Source organism: Gymnogyps californianus, chromosome 12, assembly GCF_018139145.2.
Source record: "Gymnogyps californianus isolate 813 chromosome 12, ASM1813914v2, whole genome shotgun sequence".
In the NCBI taxonomy this organism is placed as follows: Eukaryota; Metazoa; Chordata; class Aves; order Accipitriformes; family Cathartidae; genus Gymnogyps; species Gymnogyps californianus.
In genome coordinates, this window is record NC_059482.1 from 14,655,036 (window position 1) to 14,669,081 (window position 14,046).

The following is a 14,046-nucleotide window of genomic DNA, read 5'->3' on the forward strand; positions in this document are numbered from 1 at the left end:
GGAGCTAAATAAAGGATTCAATAAAAAGCGTGAGGTGGATACAAAAGGAAAGAAAAGGGGAAGCAAGTGAAGAACAAGCAAAAAACCTCATTCCATTATATATTTTAGATATCTGCTGTTAAATGTCCACTATTACATATTTATGTATATAACCTTAGGCCCACAGTCTTGCCTGTACGTATAACTTGATGCATAGAGTAACTGTATAACCATAGTAACTATATAACTGTAAAGTTATGGGTATGTAGGTTCCCATATTATTTAAATGTTTAGATTATTTTTTCTCTAAATAGATATAATGAATTCAGGGACTCCTCAGGGCTCACAACGGGAAGATCAGTTCTTTCACATCTAGGTGAAACACTGGCACAACATTGTGAACAGGACAATCCATTTACCCCTATTTGTTCAGTTTTCAGCATCGCTGGGGGCAGAATGTGTTCTACTATTGTGCTGGTTTTGGCTGGGATAGAGTTAATTTTCTTCACAGTAGCTAGTATGGGGCTATGTTTTGGATTTGTGCTGGAAACAATGCTGATAATTCAGGGATGTTTTCGTTACTGCTGAGCAGTGCTCACACAGAGTGAAGGCCTTTTCTGCTTCTCACCCCACCCCACCAGCGAGGAGGCTGGGGGGCACAAGAAGTTGGGAAGGGACACAGCCAGGACAGCTGACCCCAACTGGCCAAGGGGATATTCCATACCATATTACGTCATGCTCAGCATATAAAGCTGGGGGAAGAAAGAAGGGGGGGACATTCGGAGTGATGGCATTTGTGTTCCCAAGTAGCCGTTACGTGTGACGGAGCCCTGCTTTCCTGGAGATGGCTGAACACCTGCCTGCTGATGGGAAGTGGTGAATGAATTCCTTGTTTTGCTTTGCTTCCGTGCGCGGCTTCTGCTTTGCTTATTAAACTGTCTTTATCGCAACCCATGAGTTTTCTCACTTTTACTCTTCTGATTCTCTCCCCCATCCCACCGGGGGTGAGTAAGCGAGCGGCTGTGTGGGGCTTAGTTGCTGGCTGGGGTTAAACCTCGACAACTATGTAAGACACTTCCACAATGTTCAGTTAATTATCCCCAATCCTTGCAACAGAGCTGTTTTACTTCAAAGAAACACAGTCCTGGCAGGGCTTGCTGCTGCAGGCAACTAAGTCATAGACTGATCAAGCTCCATTGTGTTCAAAAAACTCCACCACAGTTGGTTTCTTTCCCCTTATATTGGAAATAGAAACTCAGTCCTCTTATTGTTGGAATTCTTCCACTTTCCAGCTTGAATGTGCGTGCACAATGCAGACCATCAGTTATTTTCTTGAACTTAAACAGTTCTTTTTCTCCCTACAATTTATTCTTAAGCATGAATTAGCGCTTTCCTGAACCTCTTTTGGTAAGTCACAATCTCTCTCTCCTTTTGCACAGCAGGCTCTCCATTCCCCTGATCTCACTAGTTGCCCTTCTTTGCACTTTTCTCCAAGCTTATTTTTTTCTTGAGTAAGAGTGACCAGGTCTGTGTGAAGTGCAGAGGACTGGCAAGACTTTACATGGAACATTAACGCTCCTGAGTTTGAAAGGAGGAAGAGAAAGTGGTTGCCCTCACACTCTGTACTCAGCTCTCACACTTTTGAATGAAATCTCATTGCTATTGCTCCTGTCAATGAGGTGTATGCACTTTGATGCACCCAGATGCTTCTAAAACCCCTAGCCTTACCTTAAGCCCCAAATATATTTGCTCAGCTGCCTTTCCCTTGAAATATTAAAACAGTGAGGAGCGCTAGTATGCAGAACTCTGACTTTTGAAATCTGAAGTAGACCTTCACTCAAAAACATGACACAGCAAATACAGTTTGTAAATCACAGGCGGCCATTAATTGCTTTACAGAAATTAACGCAAGTGCAGCTCCATAAACCTAAGAAAATGCAGAGAGGAGCTAGTGTCTTAGTACTAAAAGATAATTTTCTTTTGGTATTTCACTAGTTTTAACTGAAGGAACACAATGGTAAAACAGATCCCATATGTGGAATTTGGCCAGTCTGGGTGTCCTGACAACACACACATCACAAGCAGTCGAATGACAGTAGCTCCAATGCAGGTGCCACATGGGCATCAATAAGACTGTGTTGGCTCAAAGGCTGGTGGTAACCCACACCTCTGGCTAAGAGAAGCAGCAAGCCAGAAGGGCTGCTGAAGCTGACATATGCAAGTCAGCCTACAACCCCTTCTGGAGCAGGACTGGCGTGCGATGGAAAATTATTGCTGTGTAAAATTATGCTGAGCTGTTGCTTCAGCTCTCCACAGTGCAAGTCTGATGGCTGCCAGTTATTAAAGATAAGAGCATGCAGTTCACAGGGTCAGGATAGCTCTTCCTTTTATATGTGGGCTTATGAAGAAAAAACACTCATTTACAGAAGTATATGTAGGCTAACACACTCACTTGGTTACTGTGGACCAGAACTTCATTATGTGCCACTGATTTCACTGGAGCAATGTCTGTTCACACCAATTGAAAATTTGATTCCAAAGTTAAAAACCTGAAGAAAAATAGCAGAGTGTTTTATCCAGTGTTCCTATCCAAAGAAAAAATATCTTAATTCTAATTCACTGCTGGAAGATAAACCGCTTGATATTAGTTCTCTTTTGTGGACATACATATATCTCAGTTGAGAGCACAGGCTACTTCTGCTTTAAGATGCCTTAAAATAATATCTTCTTTGTCATGTCTCATTACAAGGCAACCTTAAGATACAAATAGAATCAAAAGATCAAATTATTTTATTACAGGTAATGAAAAAAATTGTTAGGTAATATAAGGCTTGCAAATTGGAAAATGTCTATCAAATGTGTGGAATAAGTAATTCAGAGAAGCCAGCAGAGATGTGATAGTGATGGGAAAGAAACAACAAACATGCACAAAAGACAAAAAAAAATTCTAAAAAGAGACTGCTACATAAGACGGTAAAAAAAATTCTGTGTACTTTTCCTCATCTTGCCACAAATTTTCTTTGTTGCCATGGCAATCACTTTAGCCTCTCTAGGCCTCCATTTGCCCACTATAAAATGCAGATAATATTTTTTACTGCATATGTTTCATTAATTCATTTGCAAACCACTTTTATGTCCAAGGATGAATAGTGTTACATAACTGTAGATTGCTGTTAATTAGTTGGGTTATTAGCTATAACTGGTGTTCTTTGACAGGTATTTCATCAGTCTTTAGACTTCCTTTTATAGCTGTATAAACTTAAACCATTGTAAACCTAAATAAATTTAATCTAACCAGAAAAGCAATTAAACTTTTGAAAACCAGTATAGTTTCATTCCCTCAAAAAGTAAAATCCAGTTATTTTTTATGAACTATTTTGGAGCTTCACGTATGAGTTCTCATCCAAATGTCTACATTTATCAAAGATGGAGCCATATCACTGAGATCAAGATATCTGACTTCCAGAAGTCAGAAAAATTAGAGCTGGAGATCACCTGCTTGTATCACTGCTTCTCTTTTTATTAACAGAGGATGCTTTCTTAAGTGTTTTCTCTAGTGTGATTTGAGTAGTTTTCAGAATCTTCTCAATATTGGCTTCTTCAGGAAGGTACTGGGTGGCCTTAGAATTGGTCTAACAGCCACCTTATATTTTAAAATCCCAATAACAGCATTGCTCATTTGGATTTTCCTATTTATAGAACCTTCTTTTCTTGCAATTCCAAGATTCTTAGTGCTTTGCCTGCTGAGTGTTGAGTTTTTCTTAACCACAAACATGCCTGGTATTGCTAACTCCTTAATTTTCAGAAATGCAAGTTTCAGCTGACAGACCTTGCAAACTGAACCTTTGTTCCTCTTATCGAGGAGTTGGTAAAACAGATTTTAGCCTTTTTCCTCATTGAAGAATATACTGCAGTTCTGTTTTCACTCACCCCTCCACATGTTTTCAAGTTCCACTGAAGAGCAGGCAAGCTGCTTCAGTAGGAGTAGAACTGGCTCTGACTGAGGACTGATCTAATTTAGGTGGGGTTTTCTTTTTTTTCTTTTTTCTTTTTTCTTTTTTTTTCCCATTATTTCACATGTATTGAGACGTATCTGCCTCTCAGCCATGCTTTCATCTCAGGGAACATTCGATCTAGATATTGACTTACAGAAGGAATCTACATAATAATGGAAAATTCAAGTCTATGGAGATTACTTGACTAAGACTAATCTACAACAGAATTGCTATTGATCATGCTCCCTTAGTATTGGGTAGGCCCCTTCCCCAGATATTCAGCTCTCTGGAGGAAGCTCTGAAAAGAGCCAAGAAGCAGTCCTTTTTCAGATGTTCCAAAGTTTTCAAGAGCCCCAGAAGAATAGACTGAGCCTTACACAAGGTGTTCCTCAACTGACTGCAGAGATACAACAGGAACACAGTCCATAACACAATGTTTTCTTTCTTTGGAGACAAACAATAGGCAGGCAGATTTTCCAACAGACGTTAAAATTGAAACTGAGTGTTGATGGGAATAAATAGAGACTTTGGGCAAAAATGGAAATTGTAAACAGGCTTCAGCTTTATGACTAACACTGTGAGATTGATTTATCAGGCATTTAACATTGTATAACAGAGTGAATGCTGTATTTTGCCCTATTACTGTCAAAATTTTCATTGGCATTAATAAGAATAGGTATCATTGCCATCACTGGCCCCTTAAATTTCTGCCCCTCTAGAGCTGCTGACCACACCTTTGAGAGAATAGCAAAGATGCAGTGATTAAAGATAAGGATGAAATCATGATTACTGCAGATGCAGAACACAACAAATCATTAGGCATAATTACGTCAGGAAGAAGGCATGCTTGAAAAGAATGAAAATTGCTTGCAGTAGTGATTTCACATGATCATTGCACCTCTTCATTCACTGTAAACAAAGCAAAATTAAATTTACTAATGATGCAAAAGAATGCAGCTGTTGGTGATGGGATACGTTGTTTTGATCAATGCTTCCTTTCGTTTAAGTTAAAATTTTGAACACGGCTGTTTAAAAGCGATTCTTCTATAATTTTATGATAGTTCAAGTACTTTAGGTTCTTTTTTCCAAAGGACAGCTGTGTTGTTATCTTGACAACTAATGTGTAGTAATGATGGCTCTCGGGTCTTAAAAATTAGCAAGTGTGTGGGAAAAGAGATCAATTAGCATGAAGTGATTTCTGACAAACACTTGTCAGTGGGCTTATGATTATGCCTTAACAGATGGTAGTTTGAAAGGTTGGAACTATCTGAAGTGTGCTACTTCGACTGATAGTCAGAACAGTGATAGGCAGCCAGTTCATTGTGGGCATTATAAGCCAGAATACAGTATGCACAGGCACACTGGACTTTTCTAGTTGCTTTTCTGTTGTTCACTTTGTTTTCTGTGCTCTGCAGTCTGCTTAGCAATTTGTGCATAATCACAATAATTTTACCACATACTACATAAATGTGTAAATATAATAATGATGCAACATATAACTACATACACACTCAAATGATAAAGTCAACTCTTTTTCTAATAGAATTCTTAAAATATTTTGGAATTTTAAAAATATGTTGAAGGCCTTTCAGGAAAAAATGTTTCAGACAAAATACAGGTTTTCTGCTCAGTAGAGCAGATATTGGAGTACATTCTAAGGTCTGTGGTTTATAAAACAATAGAATATGTGACCCAGTGATCCCTAACAACCACAATTTATTAATTTAGATAAAATTTGTATGAGTCTTACATTTTATAGGTAGAATGGCATATATGTTTGCATTCTTAGGTGTCCACATTTCTAGATCCCCCAAAAATGTTAGTAACAAATGACCAGGATGAAAGTTATTATTTTGTGTGGTTACCATAGTTTGTTGGAGTGGGGTTGTCTGGGGTTTTTTTTAAGTAAACAGAATATAATACGGAGCTTCTGGGAGACCAAAACCATTCATAAATTGGATCAAATTCAATTAACAGTTGTATCAAAAAATGGGCTTTTTTCCCAAAATATCAAAACATATTTTGGTTATTTAGTGAAATGTTTTAATTCAAATATGACAATGAAAAGATGCATTTCAACCTGTATATACTATCTTTAAATTATACCCAAATTAATAAACAAAATAATGATTAAATAGTGTAAAATAAAATATTATTTTTCTTTTGAATGAACTCTTTAGTTTTATCCAAACCAATTTCCCCTCTGGTGGCCCTTTAACTGGCTGCAAATCTTACCCTTCAAAAACAAGGCCTTATTTATTTAAAAAATAAAAATGATAAATTTAAAAGTATTTGAAGCCACTGTATTTCTTCCCTTTGTACACATCACCACTCTGTAATAGTGTCTATAATGTAGAACAGATCTCTAGTGAAATGGAAAATATATCTTGTCCAGCTAAAAAAAAAAAAATAAAAAGAAATCCAAGTTCTTGATGTTGTTTGTATGCTCTTTTTTTAGATACACCTTTTTTAGATATACCTTTTTTGTTTGTAGCAAAGCAGAACACTATGTGCTGATGAGAAACCATTGCTATGTCTGTACAGTCAGGCTTCTTCACAAAATAACTAAAGATCGTCCTTAAAATAAGACTACTGCTAATGAACAGTCCCCCTTTCTAGCTTTCTTCCTAGCTTTCCAACACAGGAAAAACACATAGAAAATATCCATCATTGCAAGCAGACATGTGTAAGTAAAAATCCCCAATGTGAAAAATAGTCTTAACTATTTTAAAAGTGTGCAAAGCCAGTAATTTTGCAAGTTCCCCTCAAACATAACATTCTGTAGGTAACGCTGAACTGGATAGCAGGATCTTCCCAGGCTCAATCCAGTTCACAGCTTTACCTACCGTGTACAGCCACTATCACTGTGCAACAATGCTTACAGGAAATGCACAAGCGTCTCAAAACCATGGTGGATTGATCCTTACCACACCTTTGTGGGGCCTAGAAAATCTTATTTGCACAGAGAACCTGATTTCCCAGATCATCAAACACTCATGCTCCACTCTCAACTAGTAGGGGCTATGCTCAGGTAATCCCTGAGCAGCATTACAAGAAAATCAAATATTTTAAAATAGAGCATTAAAAGTTTACTCTTCAAGTTCTGTGTACTTTATGTGACCATTTGCAACTAAAAAGAAGACAAAGACAGCTTCTAAGCTTCTGCATTCCTCAAAACAGGGGGGATGTGTGAATTGAGTACTTTGAATTATACCCAACGAGAATGGACACCAACATGGCAGATTAAATGCCCTGGTAGCAAATACAATGTAACGCTGATGGAAAGAAAACTGAGACACTCAGATGCATCAGTGCTTTTTGAATGAAATGTAGCCACTCAGCAAACCAGCCTCGAAGAGCAGCATGTCACCAAAAAGAATGTGTGTGCAAGGAACAAGACAGAAGACAACAGGCAAGTTAGCATGTTCTTACACACACAGAGGAGAGGACACTGAAATATTTGTGGCTTGCTCACCACATTTTTAAAAAAATGAAGGGGGAAACAGAAGAGATTCTTTCAGTGTGTGCCCAAAGTGAATTAAAGTCTGGAAAGACTTTGTACCAAAAGAGACTGAAATCGAGCCTGTTAATTCAAGCATTAAATTGTTTTTTAATGTTAAAATGAATAGCTTTTTCACACACATAATAGTGCACATTGTTCTACGAGGAGCTGGTCCTCTCTTCTGAGAGAAGACAGATAACTGTGATGAAAAATATACTATGGAAGAATTTACAGCCAGCTCCTGAGCTACAGAACGTCACATTACTGTTCTAACAGGAAGGGTTATCATTCAGATTGTTTGGCTTTGTATTTCTTTTTCTATTATTATTGCACTTCTGTTTAGAAACAGAGACTGATCTTTAAGAAGAACTTGTTCTCCCACCTCTTTGCACTAGCATAAACCATAATTGCTAGCCTTCAACATCAGCTGCTTTTGATATTCCTGCAGAAAATACTGCATTTGGTATTTCTCCACTGAGCAGGCAGATACAGAGGACGCCCAGGGTCACGCCAATCTAATTCTCCAGCTGCTGACCAGTGTCCTCGGTGTACTAGATAGCACGTGCCAGCTGTGCTGCAGCACGTGAGTCATGTCACAGCAGCTTACTAGTACAAAAGGAACATTAATAAATAATGGCAGCACAGCAGGTTTGATGGAAGGACAGCACTAAAGCAGTCAATTTGGTTCAAATCCTTGTTATGCCATAAACCAATATCCTCTCAGACAATGTGATACATGCTTTGTATCAAGTGCACAGCTCAGAATACCTGTTTGTACAACTTTCTGTCTGTGGGAACTCACAGCCTGGAGGCTGTTAATAGAGTGAATCAGGCCCACTAATTAACTAATTCTTCGAGCTTTCAAGGAGGCACATCGTGAGTATTTCTGTTAAGTGACAGAGCCAGCAGCAGAATCAGCACAAGAGTCCACACCCAGAGCTCCTCAGCTCTTACCTGCAAAATGAGTGGTCAAAAGGACACTCCCAATGTCTTCTAATCTTTCAGAAAGTGAAAAGCAAAGCAAGAGTGAGTGGGTTTTCTCCCATTCAGTCCCATTTTTGTAGCCAAATCAATATTCTCATCTCTGAATAAGGGACCCAATATTCAGCTGTTGTAAGCTACCACATCCCTTCCAACATTACTGAGACAATACTGACATAAACAAGCTGAGCCCCTCTGTATCTGTCCAGCCTTCTAGGTCAGTATAAGGCCTCCCCTCCAGGTAAGAAACAAACATTTTATGGTCTGTATTATCTTTGTGCTAGAAGTACTGAGCCTTTATACAGCTTACACAGTGGAAAAGTGAAGGGACCACATCAGTATTGCATACCACCACTCAGTACCATGACTTTCACAAGCTGGGTGATGACTGGGACACTGCTGTGGCCTTTTAGTTATGACTTCTGGAGGTACGGTGGAAAAATAAACATCAACATGAGTGACAGTATCCCTGCTGACTACACTCTAAGCTGTATGAGGCCTGACAGTACAATTGGACCTTGGAGTTCTTGGCAAAGTTTGTCCAAAAGGAAACAAGTGACAGGACAGAGCTGGAGGTATCTTTGGCCTGGTAGCATCTAGAGAAGTCAGCAGTAAAGAGCAGTTAATAACACAAAATAGTGGCACAGAGTAAATGGCAAATGCTATCACTGTTTTGCATAGTACTTTGAGACACCCAAACAACATTTTCCATAGCAGGATTGCTTCTTTTAAAATATTTCCGTTATGTTATAATCCAGAGCACCAAAATAATGGTTTAAACCGGCTGTGAAGACGTGAATGGACTGAGCTTTTTATGTTAGGCATTAGTAAAAAGGATACTGACATCCTTTTGGAAATTGCCTGGGAGGGGGAGAGAAGTTTCCAATGTTAGATGTTTTTAAGAAGAAATAGAGAACCATCTGTCACTAATGAAGTGGTTATAATGAGCTCATCTTTGGGCACACAGCTGATGAGGCACAGCCCTACTTCCCATGATCCAGTGTGCTATTTTGTAAACTGAGTTTTGAAAGATACTTCCAACATACTAATGCTTTTTCATCCCCTAAAAGGCGATGAAGATACACTTCAGCTGTGACCTGCAGGCATCTGAAAGGAAAAAAGGCGTCATATCTGCTTGATGTATTGTGTCAGATCCCAGATTTGCTTGCACTTGCTTTTTGTTGAACCAGCTTGTGATGTTAGCATTCCTTTTCAAAGATCAATTTTCCCCCTCTTTTCCCATCTGCTACTATGTACACAGAGCTATCTGTTTCTCTGTCAATGCTGAACTAAAGCAGGTGGAGAGAAAAGCCTCAGTCCTCAATGTAAGCAGCTCAGCTAGGTGCTGTAGTGATTTATGGGGGTACTTACTTCCAGACAGCATAGCAGCATTGTGGGAGGCTACAATTTTACCTTCAGCAATCCCAGGCCCCTGAGGCCAGGGGGAAAGCCTGGAGCAAGGAAGACATACCATCAGTGGAGGAGGAACAAATCAGGGAACATTTAAATGTAGTGGACATATACATGTCCATGGGAACTGGTAGGATGTGTGCAGAAGTGCTGAGGGAGCTGGCCAATGTCACTGAGAGGCCACTCTTGATTATCTTTGAAGGGTCATGGTGATCAGGGAAGGTTTCAAGGAAGAAAGCAAATGTCACTCCTATCTTCAAGAAGGGCAAGAAGAAGGATGCAGGGAACTGCAGGCCAGTCAGCTTCCCTCGATGCCTGGGAAGGTGATAGAGCAAATAATTCTGGAAGCCATTTTCAAACATATGAAAGACAAGAAAGCGATTGGGAGTAGTCAGCATTAGGAACAGGAGATCATGCTTGACCAGCCTGAAACAACAATGAAATTACTAACTCAGTGGATGAGGGAACAGCACTGGATGTTGTTTATCCTGACTTTAGCAAGGCTTTCAAGCACTGTCTTTTATTACATCCTTGTAGACAAACTGATGAAGTATGAACTAGATACAAGGACTGTGGATCAAAAACTGATTGAACTGCCTGGGTCAAAGGGTTGCTGACAGCAGTATGAAGTCCAGCTGGAGGCAGTCACTAGTGGTGTACCCCAGGGGTCCATAGTGGGGCGGAAACTGTTTAACCTCTTCATTAATGACCTGGATGATGGGACAGAGTGCACCCTCAGCAAGTTTGCAGATGATACAAAACCAGAAGTGGCTGATAGATGGAAATGCCCATCCCATTATGTGCTTTAAACAAAAATTCTTCTCTTGCTGACACAAGGGCAACTCCATTTAAACTAATACCAATGTAAGAAAAAATGACTTGTTTTGTTAAAGTTCTATGAAAATAACAACATGATAATAATAATTAGATAGCTAAAGCTCTTAATTATTATATTTTAGCTCTTTTTCTTTTCCTACTTCCTTTCAGTCCCCCCTCCTCTGATGTCAGTGTCCTCTGCATAGGATAGATATGCTGTTTGAAGTAAAGGCCAACTTAAAAGCAAAGATTGTTCCTTAGATAAAAAGCTCAGCCCCATACATGGTAGGACAGTGGTCCCATCTGTTGTTGGAGCAAAGCTTTGGGGAAGCAAACAATAAAAACTCTATTAAAGCTGCATTAAAACACATGCAGTAGAGGGTGGCCTAATTCCCACAGCTCCCAGGCACCATTGCTCTGGTGTACTCAGCACCTGTTCAAAGAGCTGGAGTCACAGGGAAGCGTGGGTGTGCTCAGCTGGGTGGGAAGTGGCTGGCAGCGTGGTGTTCTCAGTGGATGAAAAAAATTTCTTTGTGTTCATGACCGTGCTGATGAATAAAGGCTGACTGGCTAGCAGCATGCCCATCTCCTGTCTCATCTTTAACATACTAAATGCAGCTTCCTGCTAGACAGATAAAACACCAGCACTCCCGATCTTGTCTATAAAAAACATCTTTTACTAACTTCCCTCTGTTAGTATCAAGCATTCTGCAACACTCGTAACCGTACCACTAGCATGTGCTTGTCACTGATGTTTTTATTCCCATATTATCTAACTCCATTCAAAGTAACACGGAGTTCATATGTTGTCAGTGGCAACAGTATGTTAGTCACCAGTACCATGGTGCCTGCATGGCACACTATCTCCTGTTTTCCTGCTGAAGTCTGGAGGAGTGAACCTCTTTCAGCAGGCACTGAAATACAGCAGATGACCTGAAAAGCCTTTGCAGGTGTATCATCAATATACTTCTAATAAATGTGCTCAGTGAGAGATGACACTTTTCACAAGACTGCAGATACACTCCTCTCAAAGACTTCCAAGAAATGGCACTGTCCTAATTCCCCATATGTGGCTTCATAAAAAGGTGGTGTTGGCCAGAGCTTAACACTGGTACCTAGCCAGATCTTTCACCTCTGAGAAGATGAGGCAGAGAGAGGCAGAGAGAGAGGCAGGGAGAGACAATGCTTTTGTTCAGCGCTCTGTTACTGAGAACAGGAACAGGTTTTCTCTAATTGTATCAAACAAACCTGGTCCAAATGGAATATCCAATATTTACATACATTTGCTTTCTTTATGCCTCATCCATCCTGATCTTTAGCTATTTTCTTGAGTCTAACAAACATTACTCTGTATGGAACTCTGCATAATACCAACATACAGCCAGGCTTTTCAAAATATATAATAGGACAAAATGAAATGTCCCAAATATTCCACTGGTAAGACTGAAATAAGATACCATACTCATCACTTGCCAATTAGCCTGGTAAAACCAATTTGTCACAGCCCCCTGCCAGAATTGATATATACTTGAGAATGATAAAAAACAGGAGCTCTTAATAAAAGGCCAGGACTGAATCTGGTTATTTTCAATGTTAATCACACTGCAATGCCACTTATATTGAGCTGTTGTACTGCATGGGAACCAAAAAGTCCTGCAGAAACTTGCATAGCCAGGACAAACAACTCAAGGATAAAGCATACAGATGGGCACTGAAAGACCAAAACAGTAGCACAAATCCAAGCACAAGCACGGAGTTTTAAGGGAGGACAGAAAAAGTATTTTGTGTGTGTGTATGTATATATATATGTGTATATAAATATGCATGGAGAGACCTTACTTAACCTAGGAAAAGACAACATGAAATCAGTAATAGAACAGACTATAGCTGCACCCAAAAAAGCACAAGTGATACAAAACCACTTCTTTCTTAGGTACTAGAAAGAAAAGTATAGCAAATATTATACCTGTGAATAGAAGAAGAGGCTTCTGGGGAAGTCAGGTTAGCCTAAATACTGTAGATACATGACATTTTCTTATGCTCTACTCGTGATGTTATTCATCTAATCTTTCTGAGGCCCTGGACTTCTTCACAAATAACTTACAAAGTAAGAAGGCTCAGTCTGGCACACTTTTCTCTTCAAAAGCGTCTCCCTTCAAAATAGCTAGTTAGCATGGTTCCTTGTTGTAAGCGTAACAACAAGGTTAACAGTTATTTCAGAGCCATGAACTCTGCATATAACTGAGAACTTAAAAGTACAAATACCTGCTCAGAAACAGAAAACCATACCCAAATTATTGCTTTGCATAGTTTCGTCATCTCAGTTATAATCACCAGGTACCTCATGATTCAAATTTTTAAAGTCAGTCTAACACATCCTGTATGGTAACCCACTAGCGTCATCTGCAGTGATGTGTCATAACATTTTAAAACCATATTAACTTACTAGTTAATGTCAAGTGCCAATGCACTGCATCAGTTCATGTCTGAGATGTTATTACTACCTAAAATTGACTTCACATTGCCTATATAACTACATAACTTATCCAATTTCTGTCCAATGAGCTAAAGTAGCCAACAGCTCCACAGATTACACAGTAAACAACAATTCAACAACTGTTAGAACATACCACAAGCTCTTCAGCGCTAATTTATGATGATACATAATTAATCACAAGAACACTAAGAAACAGAATTTAATGAAAGACACAATGAATGCAGTGTACTACAGAAGAACACTAAGAGGATATGCTTCTAATACAACCTAAGTTCTTTATCCCAAAACTCATTACTTATATTATCCATCACAGCAGGAGAAAGTTTCAGTTAATACCTAGACCTTGCCTTTTACTTTAGTGACAACTGAATGTCCTCTTGCCCATGACATTCAAATACTCTTTTTTTTATAGATAGATATATATATCTATAAAAAATGCTAGCTGGTACTGTACCTTTGCTTGTGGCCTGTGCAGAAAGCAGCATGCCTGAACACTTCATTTAACACTTACTGCATTTTACACTTGTTTGGCCGCCTTCTATTCAGTTCTTTGACTAGTCCACTTGACACATAAAGTCCTGAAAAAAACACTGTATGATTTCTCATTTTATTTGTATCGCTAATTGTTGTCCAGCTTTTTTGGAAGTGACTATGACTGGGTTTTAGGTGATTGGCCCTGGAGTTCTTGGCACCATCTAGCTGGCAGATGTCTTAATCTTTCTGACTTTGGCAATGCAACTTTGGGCTGGTGTTTCTGGCCTGCAGTTTCCTTTGTACAAGATACTCCTGGGTAATGGTGCAAAATATATCATGCAGTGAATCCAACTGTGTCCAGCAGTGTGACTATTACTGGAGTGAAGTAGAGT